At 41.6% G+C, this 12,731-nt stretch overlaps 1 pseudogene; it reads right to left on the bottom strand.

The window, feature by feature from the left end:
• Positions 1–2,642: 2,642 nt before the first annotated feature.
• Positions 2,643–12,731, bottom strand: part of LOC108894843 (bifunctional heparan sulfate N-deacetylase/N-sulfotransferase 2-like) — a 33,289-nt pseudogene continuing 23,200 nt past the window's right edge.

Below are 12,731 nucleotides of genomic sequence, written 5' to 3' on the forward strand. Positions count from 1 at the left end.
TGAAGAGGGAGAGATTTCCAGGGGAAGGGGTTGCCTGAGTTTCCTCTCAGTGGAGGATGAGTTGGAGAGAGTTGATAATGGCAGTATGACTCACACCATCCGTCAAACTGATTGATCATCTTAACTGACTGTGGGACTCACAGTTTGATGAAAAGCAGCTCTCGAGTGACTTGTGGACTGCATGGTTAAAAAATAATGCAGAAACTACATCTTTTTGAAAGCATGTGAACATGTGTGTGAGAAAATGAGCTCTCTTATGTTTTCCTATTATTTCATACAAACTAAGATCAGTATATTTTTTATACCATGACACTGATTTGCAGACTACATAAACCACATAAACTTTGCTCTGGCCAGCTACTATTGAATCAGTAACAACAGCCTCCTCCTACACAGAACTGTAAGTCAGGAGCTCCATGGAGGCTCTGTAGGCAGCACTGTTTATACTGACAAATATTCTACAGCCTACACATTATTAGATTTTAAAATGCAGTTTGTCCTGAGGCTGGTGTAGAGGAAAAACGACATGCAGTCATTAAGATCACAGAGCTTCATCCTCTGGGGAGCAGGAATATGCTTAGTAGATGTAACAGCAATCTTCCCATTACGTGAGGAAAAATTTAGTAGCATGTAGGGTCAACATTTTGGCCTGAGGGTGGAGGAAGGAGTATTCAGAGGCAAAACTTAACAAAAACATTAATCATTTTTAAAAAATTTTTGTCTCTGTCCTCAGGAGAGTGCACAGATGTGTCTACACCTCGACTTTTTGGGTTTGCTGTATTCCAGTTATATCAGATGTTTGCAGAGGAAGTAGTGGAGTCAAGCCTGGTTCCAGACCTCTGAACCAATGGCCACATCTCAGGTTTGTTTAAGTGATTATGGTAGAATGAAAATGAAGACTGATAATCAGGCTACTTCTGTTCAGATGAAAATTTACAACCTGGAACATCAACAACATTGTCTTCTGGCTATAAACTGCATCTTATACATTACCAGTGCAATCCAGATCGAAATGGTTTTTGCCTTGTGAAGCATGTCTCTGACACACATGGAGGAGAAACACAGATTTGCCAGTAAACATTTCTCAGCATGCTGTTTTTATGTGTAGGTGACTGTAGAAACATTAGGGGGGCTGGGATTTCTAGCACTGGTTAATGTTAAGATGAAAATAAACAGAATGATTAATATTAGTGACTTTGAACATTGCAGGACGAGCGATGCAAAGTATGGTCCTATATTATAAACCACAGTCTTTTTCCTCACAATCACTTAAAGCCCTCAGTGGGACCACTGACTTCATCTACCATTTGTCAGAGGTTTTATTGACTTCACCATGCAGATTATTCAAAACAAATGGAACTGTCTTCAGTGGTTGGTACACTAATGTTTAAAATGTTTGCCTCTGTGAATTATCTTTGAAACATTATTCATGACCCCATGACACCTCTGAAGATTAGAGTTGTGTGGTGCTGCCAGTATACAGTATGTGTGTGTGTGTAGGGATATAAAGAATTCATCTTATTGTCTCTGTGAGTGCGGGTGTGTGTGTTGGGTGGGGTGGCTGACAGCTGTGGACAGATTAAGGCCCAGATTTTCTTGGAAGAGCTCTGTGTGTGCGTTTCTGTACAGTGTTTCTTTCTTGTAATTCATGTGTGTTCACAGTACTAAAGTATTTTTTCTGTGTGTCTGCAGTACACGTGTGCAGTTGTTTAGGACTGTTAATCCTTCCATTGCTTCTTGTGTCTCAGCCTCCACCAAGCTGTATGACACTGCTGTCTGTGCAGCAGATGTTACTGTGGAGTTGTACAGGCTCTGCTGCAGTGGAGGCTGTTCATGCACATTCGACAGCTTGATACACAAACCAGTCAGCCCACAGTATGACCATCATTCTGCTCTGTTTGACACAAAGCATCCCATTGAACCGACCCATCCATCTATCCCATCCATTTGCTGTGCTGCTTACCCTTTGAGAGTTTGGACTGTGTGAAGAAGCCAGAGTTTAGTTGTTATCAGAACGCTTTTACACACACCAACCTGAACACGTGTGAGGAAGGAGCGGTATAAGCCCACCTTTCCTATAGCTGTGCCTTTGTGTGTGTGTATTTGAAGTTTACATTGAGAGCATCATCTTTTTCTTGGACTCAGCATGCGGCTGCAGAGCACAAAATATTACTGTCCTTTCTCATCATTGATGAACTGGCCTCAGGGTTTTCTCAGGCACTTGGCCTGTAACCCCTACACCCACCCACATATTCCTGTAGTGGCTTATCCTGTTCAGTAGTTCTGTCCAAATTGTCACACTTAGGGATAATATGTTTGCTAATACAGTTTGGCATTGTGTTCAGTGGGAAGGGTGCTCTAACTCTCCATAATGACACATACTGACCTAAATAGAAATGGTGAGAAGGGCTCAGTGGTCTTTTCTTGGAAAATAAAACCTTCTTTTCAAGATCATTTTTACTGTACCTGCTGACCTTACTGAGCCCTCTTAAAAATACTCAAAGGAAGGAAGTTGTGTTTCCCATCCTGTGTGTGGTTTTGACAAGCCTTTCAGCTCTCTATTGTAAAGCTTTCTGGGTGAATATTTCTACTTTCACATACCTCACATGAGATAACTGAGGTAAAAAAAGAGGCAGCAGACATCATTTCCAACCTCTCCATGTGTTTATTAGAGATGATACAGTGTTGGCCTTTTTGACATTTATACAAAACAAACAGAAAACAACAAGACAGCAGCTTCTGATTCGTCTCCATACGGTCTCTGACGTCTCTTCTCTTGTCCTGTGACATTCATGGGTTACTGTCCTCAGGTGGAGACGGGTGCAAAAGAATGTGGGGTGATGTGTGTTTAGAATTCTGTTTTGGTTTTTCTGAAGACACTTGACATGTGATGAAGTTTTTTTCTTAGCCTAGGGTGTAGCTCTTACTGACTGAGGTGCTTATCCCCCATCACAGTCAAACACAACAGTAGGTTTTAAATAGTTGAGGTCCAGTGCTGTGCCTCATGATCATCTCAGAATCAGTGCTGACAGCTGCTTAACTATTTATCACTATGAAAATGTTGAATTTTTGAGTGATGACAAAAGTACATCGCTGTTCAGGATGGCTAACATCACTCTATGTCCAAGTCAATGCACTAGTTAGGTTTAGTCCTGTGTCAACTAAATGATGTTTTGAGTGGTTCAGGGGGAGCTTTGTCAAGTCTGAGAAAATAACCCTCATGACATGATGGTGTTTCCTCAGCTAGGGCTTGGAGACTATAAACAGAACACCTGACTTATAAACTGGAGATGTGAAGCTTGAGAGATGTGATTATTAACCAGCCAGGAAGGAACAATCTCAGTGTTTTTGGAGCTTGACCCATATTATAAATGTTAGGATAACTCAGTCTTTGCTGGAATTTTTTGCTGCAACCATATTTTCATCTATCTCCTGTGAGACCCCCAACATTATAGGAGTGCAATACTGAATCCCTAGAATACCCCTTTAGGGTAACCTTAATTTCATCCACACAATAGGCAAACAATACTTACAATTTTGGTTCTGACCAATGTTGTCCCAGCTTAGTATGTATAATGACTCCTAATACCACAGTAACCATGAGCATCAGCAGCTATTTCAAGGGAGAGGTCTCCAGCCCGAGCAAGAAATCAGAAAACAAACTAACTGTTTTGCCTTGACACTGGACAGTCAATGTAACCAAGACCATTCTCTATATTATTAAGAGCTGATGTGAAAGCTGAACCTTCATGCTCTGTCCCAGAGGTACGAAAATCAGAATCACACAGACATTTGTATCAATTCAAATAACTGAAAATTTAGTCCCACAACTTTACCGTCACTCAACAGGATTTTGTGGTTCACTCCATTTGTCAACACGTGAGCAGCAAATTAAAAAAAGGGATGTAGGTTAAAAGCAAGAATGTAAGTGAACTTAAACAGGAGATCAGTCTGTCATCATTCAAAAGCTCTCTTTATCTTAGTGAAGAAACTAGGCATAAGAAGCTGCTCCCTGACAGGATGTTAGTGTGGGCACAGCCTGGACCAAACCTGGACTTCAGTTATGTACCAAATCTAAACATGATATTTACATTGACCTTTCATCATATTAACCTAATCCATTTTAAAATGTCTGTTCCTACAGTAAACATACTGGTAAACGGTGATAAAAGGGAACGCAGCCCTCCAACTACTGGCCCCACCTGCAGGTAGATGTGTGTGTGAAACAGAGAACTCTTGACCAGGATATGGACTGTCTGGCTGTACTGTCGTCCTCAGGCTGCTGGCAATTCTGTCTCCCACCTGTCCCCCCAAACCTAACATATACAACTGCTTTGAAAATGGACTGATTTACAATCATTCTTGTGGAGAGATGAGACATGTGAGTGTCTGTGTGTCTGTGCATGTAGTCCTGTGTCCAGTTACACACTCCACATCTGCACGGTCTCATCCTGTGAGTTTCTCTCCTCACATTAAGGCGGTCTGATCTGATCTTTATACCTCAAATCTGCTGGTCACTCAGTCCCTCTGGATCCACAGCAAACTGATGCGTGCAGGGTCAGGCCCGGACCCCCCTCGTCCCACACACACCAACTGAGGCTGACGGCTGCCCAGTGCTCATGGGAGGTCGGCAACAAATCAGGAGCTGGAGGGAGAGTCCACTGGAATCCTTCTCCAACAGGGACCAACACTTTCAGAAAGATCTCATGCTGTCTTCTCTTTGCCATTGAACGGGAGCACCAGTAACATCAGCTAAAACCCGGTAGCTCTTTTAGTGTGTGCTGCTGTTGATTCCAGATTAGGTAGTTCAGTCTAACCCAGAGCCAAGTGTTGGCTCATCCACAGACTCCAGTCCCGGCTTCTCTGTGGTCTGTCTGTCTGTCTGTCTGTCTATCTGTGAGCTTATGGCCTCAGCTCCAGCTGGTGCTCTGGAGTTCTTGGCGGAGCCAGGATGGCAGCGGTTGTCCCAGTCGATTGAGCAGACGCAGCAGCTCCATGTTGTGCTCACGGTAGTACTCAGCCAGAAAGGCACGCGACTGTCCATGCAGACACACACACAAGGAAAGGTCAGAGATCAGTAGAACTTGGAGAGAAATAATCTGATATAATATACAGATGTTGAAAATGTGATGATAAATAGAGGTTTACTCAGCAGCTGCTGAACCTTTAAAGGATAACTCTGGTTTCCTAAATATATGATCTATAAAAAGTGCATTTGTAGGAGACTATTTTCAGCAATGGCGGGCTTATGTGGGTGGGTGGGGAGCTGGGGCAAATTAATAACAGGGTGGGGGGTGAACAAAAAAAACAAAAAACTCCTTTTTTTCTTCTCTCTTTTCTTTTTTCCTGAATTTAAAACCACAATGTAAAAAAGGGCTGTCCTTGTCTTGTCATGCATGACTACATGTATGTGATGTTTAGTATTGTGTGCATATGTCAACCACTTTTTATGTGTGTTTTTCCTTCACCAGTAAAAAAAATAATAAAATACACACACACACACACACACACAAAGTCACGACATGTTGATCAGAGAGCACAGTGAAAGCTACAGGGTTATGGACAGGTTGTGGCTGCTTGTTGAGCGCAGATATTAGTCACCATCCAAGTTCACAAGCAGTGTGGCTGCTGATCCCACCATCATATTTGTGTGAACTCGTGATGCCACAGTATTCCTGGATCTCAGCTGTTAACTTGGTGAGTATGATATTATTATTACTGATAGAGCTGATGGCCAAAATTAGACCCGAGTTTTTAGTGAACCAAAATGATCCTTTAAAGAGCTTGCACATGCCAGTCAATGAGTAAAGTACAGTGATGACAGTGTGAGGTGTAGGTGTACCTCAGGACTCATCTCTGGGTACTTCCTGCCTTTACTCTTCCCCAGGCATTTAGCTCGACCTCCTTCCACTCGCTGACACCAGAAACTTTGCTGTCATCATACCTGAAGACATATAGTATGTTACAGTCAAACACTTCTTGCATATAGTAGAGGAGTATAGGAAGAATAATTGCTGGGTTACTCTCTCTCTCATGCTTTTTTGTTGCTTTCAAACAGAATGTTGAACTTTTCCTTCATGGATACAGGTCCTCTAGATGAACTGTGTGTGTGTGTGTGTGTGTGTGTGTGTGTGTGTGTGTGTGTGCGTGTGTGCGCGCGTGTGTTACAAACATTAGAGCCTGGGTGTAGTTGAAGATGGGAGTGACACCGAGGAATCTCTGGATTCCCTCCATCACCAGAGCTGGGTTGGTCCGCAGCAGGGCTCCATCCACAATGTGCAACTAAAACACATGCATGTGCACACAAACACACAGTCAGTGTCATCCATGACTCACATCTGGACGTTTCAGTCAAGCTCTTTGTGGCAACATTTAGAGGAAGTCATTGCATTATAGGGGTCTGTGACTCATGTGACTGATGAACGTCATTCAGGACCCTGTACTTCATGACACAAAACAATGCAAAGAGCTTTGGCAGACCCATCTGACTAGCTAACATTACGTGTCTGTAATGTGGTGAAAGACAGATCTCTATGACATTCCAGGGCTGAAATGTTGATTTCAGAGTTAATTCAATATTGATATTAGAACCATCTGACATCAGATGTGCAACCTTGTAAAAATACCTGGATTGACACCAGCTCTTGAGTTTGACAGTGAACCAATGTCCACCTGCCACAGTGTGTGTTACCTGGCTGGGCTGGTAGTGTTGCAGCCAGCGCTCCAGGTGTAGCATAGGCCCTGGGTTAAGGCAGCGTCTCTGAAGGGCCAGCAGGTCCTTGGGGCTGAAGGGCCTGCTGTCACCACTAAATGGAAAGTGTTGTTGATGGCTGCAGGGTCCTGATGGGCCCTCTGGTGCTGTGGTCACACACACACACACACACACACACACACACACACACACACACACACACACACACACAAATCAAGTAAAGTGACAGTGAAGTGGGTTTTCAACTGCCACAAGGAACTGTCCAGTCTGACACAGTCCTGAATGTGTGTACAGTGCAGAATGAGTGGTAGTTTCTCACCTGGTACCAGGAGTAAGCTCTGTCAGCTGGGTTGATGAGCACTGCCAGGATTTTGGCTCTAGGTAGCAGGGCAGCAGCTCTTTTAGAAGCTACCTCTGTGTCAAAGTAGTTGGCACTCTTTTTCAAACATGAAATCTGTGCTGACATTAGAAGGGAATGGGAAGAAATCCATGTACCTGTGGAGAACACAAATAAAACCAATACTCATCGTAAAAACATCACAACCCTGAATCGTTTCACTTTACATTTTATTTTGTTATCATTTGAATCACAGTCATTTCTGGCACTGGTCAACAGAGAAGACTCCTTGCTGTCAAAGTGAAAACAGATCTCTACAAACTGGTCAAATCCTAGTACAGCCTAAAGTTAGCATGTAGTCGAGACACCTTTGGCTGCACTTACAGCTCATTCTTCTTTATGAAACTGCACAGGCCCAGTGAGTGAACAACAGTTTGACACAGATTCTGGATCGGACTGAAGTCTTGAACTCTGACGGAACTTTAACACTGTGGTTTCAAAGCTTTGGCTGTAGGTTTTCTTTTTTTTTGGTTAATCATTTATTCACATGTAGGTTTATTCCTGGAGTAGTGTCCCTAAACTGGCAACAAACCTGCATGTGACTACCAGGAGATATTCCTCTACTGCAGCTCAGCAAAGAAGAATTTTATATTAAAACATCTGTGACTTTGGTCTGTGGAATTTGTTCCTCATTCATGGCCAGTATGGAGAGGAGGAATCATTACCTTTAGCAACCCTTTAAATGTACATACAGTATTTGTGTGAGTATGGTGTTAGATAGACTTGGGAAAACATCTGAACCTATGCTTTAACCCTTTCAAGCATCAGTTTAGCCAAACTGAATCTCAGAAAATGAGACATCTAAAGAAAAAAGAAGCAACACAAAAAAATCGTGACACGAGTCCAAATTTAGGCCATGCTGTATTCAGATTGTGACTGAGTGTTGAGAACTCTCTGAAGGCAGTGTACAGAATGTCAGTCTTTACCAGTCAATCCCGTTGTCATAGTTTTGCTCCACTGAAGAACTGGATCTCCTCGAAGGTGGTGGGACTGGGAAAGAACTGGTAATTGCTGGGTGGAGGCTCAGGAATGAATGAAGTGCTGTAGTGCCTTTAAGGAAACACAGAACATTTACCATAACGAAGAGAGAGATATACAGACAAAGATAAAGATGAAAATGGAGATGGAGATGGAGAGAGTGTGGTACCTGTTTTCTGTGGTCCAATGACGAGGAACTTGGGAAGTCTGTCACAAGTTTTTTCTTTAGACCAGATATCTTTGTGTCTCTTGTCATGACAAGGGTTCTGAAAAATAACGTGGTTCATTAAATTCTTTTGTTTTTAGGTCATCTGTCTGTTCATCCCATTCTTGTGAATGTGATATCTTTGAAATGTCTTGCAGGAATTTTGGAGGTCAACGGTCAAAGGTCAAGATCACTATGAACACACTCTTGTGAACACAATACATCTGGAGAGCCAAGAAGGAATTTCATTATATCTGGTACCACATTGACCTCCAAAATCGCATCAGATGAACCAATACATTTCAGTGGTCAAAGGTCACCGTGACCATACAAAACACATATTTGGCCACATCTCAAGAATTCACATGTTAATTGACTGTAAGTGGACTGGTTGGTGACATCAAAGAGCAAATACATTCAACACAGCACTGAAGAAATTTGCTGTACACCTGTGGTGTTTACTTTCACCTGGACAAACAGTACGTTAATTCTTGCTTGATTTAATGATTAGCTACGATATAAATTAAGAACAAAACTGTCCACAGGGGATTCGGACAATGACAACTTTATAGCTATTCCTCTCAAAAACCCATTAAAACAGTAAAAATGTCAGATTCTAAAAAGTCTTTTCCTTTCCACTGAAGCTAACCTCAAACTTGGAAAATACCAGAAAAAACTGGTATACCAACCTGCCAGAGTGGGTCTCTTTCCTCAGGGAAGATCTGGAAGTATTTTTCAGCGAGCTTAACGGGGGGCAATGTCTGCAGCCTGAGGTTAGTCCAACACTGGACAAACTTCACCAAAGACTCAAAGGTGTAGAGACCAAGCCTGTCGTTGCCATAATTAGATAGGTGGGTCATGAAGATACTGATCTGGATTGAGAGGGCACAGTGTATTTTACAAGTTAGTTTAAAATTTACTGGAACTGTTGTTCTAAAATTCAGTTAGCTGCAACTGGTAAATTATCAAGATCTGAGGAACAAATTTAGTAGAATAATAATCATAATTTACACATAAAAATACAGCGTCACATCCATGCATGCAGAACAATATAACAAAAACATATTTGGTAACACTTTCTGTCCATTGAAATGTTTATTAATATCTTTGTTAACTAACCCCTCATGTGGGGCCCATGAGTGCTGTACAAACAGACAATGAATAAACATTTTTAAACCAATGTCCAGCAGTGCTGCCTGTCATACTGCATGAACGGTGTATGACTTACAAAAAGAGCTAAGAATAACAAAATGAAGCTCTAATCAGTGCAGCCATCTAATGGCACATGTTGATGACAGATGGTTAAGTGCCTACAACTGGATCATAGTTTATTAGACCATTTAACAAATGTTATTAACTGCTTATAAAAGCTAAATAGGGGGGTCCTAAAGTAAAGTGACACCACATATCTATTACAATTACAAACAAACCAGTCCAAATAAAACTGGATACCACAAGAATACAGATCACTTTGACATGTTGTGATTGATGATGATGTGATGTGATTTTATGTGTGTTTGTGTTTGCGTGTATGCATTGCAGGTGGTTCTCTTACAGGGTTTAGGAGGACCGTGAGGAAGAGTTCCCCCCTCTGATACTCTTGTCCAGTTCCTTTGAGCCTCCTGGGTATTCATTATAGAAGATTGTATGTGTGAACAGACCACAGGTCTGCCGAGGCAACACCTAAAAAAATACACAAAGAGAGTTTTTTGGTGTATATTTGTATATTGTGTATGTGTCTTCAGTCTCTGTCTTGTTGACATTTCTCTAAACTAACATTTAAACTACTTTTTTAGATCAGGATTTGTGGTCAGATGGGAATCAGCAATTACTCAGTACAATACTGGACCTGGGATGTCCTGGGCTGATCTGCAGGATATTAGCTATGGCTAATTCAGGTATCTTCTCATCAACTGCTCCAGCTATAAAAAGCCTGATCCATTTTTGACCATTTATTTGTTCGTTCTGTATACTGTGATTGCCCCATTGCACTCCTTTAAAAGACAGGAGCTGCACAGCAGTTAAAACAAATAAACAGGAACCAGCATTTTTAGTCAGTGTGCATCTGGGGGCAGTGCACACGGGTAAGAAACATTATTTTGCATGTACTTCAGTCATATTTTACAAGTGTATCAAGCATGAAGAGCTGTTGGTTGAAAATACATTCATATGCAAACATGAAAAATAATATTTATTTCAGCGGGAGATTAAAGTAAAAAGGTCAAATCCAAATCCAATCACAAAAGACTAACACTGAAATTCCTCTCTGTCTGACACAAAATACTACAGGAAAATATAAAGAATATTATTGGATATTACTCTTTAGTTATATGGAGTGGAAATCCCCTCTTCAGACAAAGTCTAATACAATCTCTTTTCGCAAATAAAAGTGTAGGTTTATGACCAAACAACAGTGAGGCATTTATCCAGCTTTGATCCACACAGTAATTGCAAGATGGGCAACTACAACTTTATGTCTGGTCTGACACATCATATGTTCCATTTTGCCCACTAGGAGGTGCTGCAGGTCTTTGTCCAACAAGGCAACCACTTCAAGTGCAGGACCTTAAACTCTGGAATATTTACCACTGCATGGATGTACCATGCTCATAAATGTGCAGGTTTTTCTGTCTACTATGTGCTATGAATTTTTATTTTTTTATTTTATTATGTGATACTAATGTCTATGACACATACTGCTGACACTGAACTGAGCCTTGTTACCAAGCTGTATTAAAACAAGCTACAGAGACTTTGTTTGTGTGTTGCAGTGTCAAACTTTACATGTGAATAACTAAAGGCAGTTTTCAGAAATAATGTCTCACAAGCTTTTTTCTGCAGTTTTCACAGAGAAATTTTTCAGCACCGATGCGCAGAGCTGTTATGTTTCATTATCACCTCCACATATACCGTAATGGAAAGTTTAGCCATGGGAACAATGATGCAATGCAAGTACTGCTCAAGGACTGCAGACCAACCTGGATCCCATTGTGGATGAAGCCACGGGGGTACCCTGGCCTCAGATGGGGGTATTCCTCTGTACTGGTCACCTTGATGCCCCACACACAGACTTCCAGGCCTCATAGAGCTGGCTGTGAACTGGGTAAACCCCAGAGTGGTGTGGAGCCACAGCATAGCCCATATCTGTTGGGATACCATGCTCCTGGAGAGGAGGGGGTGTGGAGTGAAGACAGAATGCCAGCAAATGAATAGGTGGAAGGGGAGGAGAGGCAAGAGGGTTAAAAGAAAGTTATCATCAGGAGAACAGAGCAGAGAGGTAATGAAGCAGATAGACATATGCACGTGTGTACTGATGGTATGAATCCCCAATATCTCTACAATCTTTCACTTCAACAGTGTTGTTTCTACTTACGTCTACAACACAAGAGATTATGAAGAAAGAGAAGATCTCAGTACTGCAGTAAAGCCATTACTACTCATGTAGCCACATAGTCCTTAACTGGCAATGCAGTGCCACATGCCTTTGACTATTCCTGTAACCACACTAACAAATGCAAAACTACATTCTCCTTCGTTTCTCCATCACTATGTGATGCTGGCCATGTCTGCAGTGCACTGGTGCTGCTAACCTGAGCAAAGATCTTGTTGAGCCTCATCTGCTCAGCTAAGACACTGACATTGTGAAAGAGGTGAGGCTGCATGTGGCTCCACATGTGAGGAAACCACCAAAGTCCATTCTGTGTTGCAGCAGCATGTCATCTCCTCGATCCTCCTCATCAGTACCTGAAAACACACACACACACACACACACACAACACACACACACACACACACACCACACACACACACACACCAGTGTTTAAACATAATTAATGTGATCTGATTCACATTTAATGCTGTTTCTATGTCACATTGAGTGCTTCTGCATCAGTTATGTTCACTCAGTTTTTTGTGTCAAAGCAATCTCTGGTCTTATGTGACTTCACATAAGATTATTCCAATGGGCTCTACACACAGATGGACAGATTTTTAATTGGTGAAAAAGATGGCACTGCTGTAACACAAATGCTGCGTTTTTTAAACTCTCCTCTAACAGATACAAATGCAAAAATCCACAGCTGTTTTATAAGCTGATATAATTATGTCAGATGTTACATACCTGTGTGATAAAACTTCCCAGAAAATCCCAAGTTGAAGGTGAAATTAGGGACCAGTGCTCTCAGTTTGTTTTGAGTGTTGAGCAACGCCTGTAAAAAGGGGAAAAATATACTCAGTGACAACACAAAGTTTCTACTTATAGTTATTCAAGACAGCAATTAAGCATTCCTGCTGACATTTTTGACATGTGTGATACATTTTATAGAGCTGGATGAAACGAACCACTACACTGCCAACTTCTTACTAATACTTTTGATACTTATATCTTTATGCTGATGTGACGATACCTCATATGGTGACAATCTGTCAGCTCTTTTCTA

Source organism: Lates calcarifer, linkage group LG16_LG22 (assembly GCF_001640805.2).
Source record: "Lates calcarifer isolate ASB-BC8 linkage group LG16_LG22, TLL_Latcal_v3, whole genome shotgun sequence".
NCBI lineage: Eukaryota > Metazoa > Chordata > Actinopteri > Centropomidae > Lates > Lates calcarifer.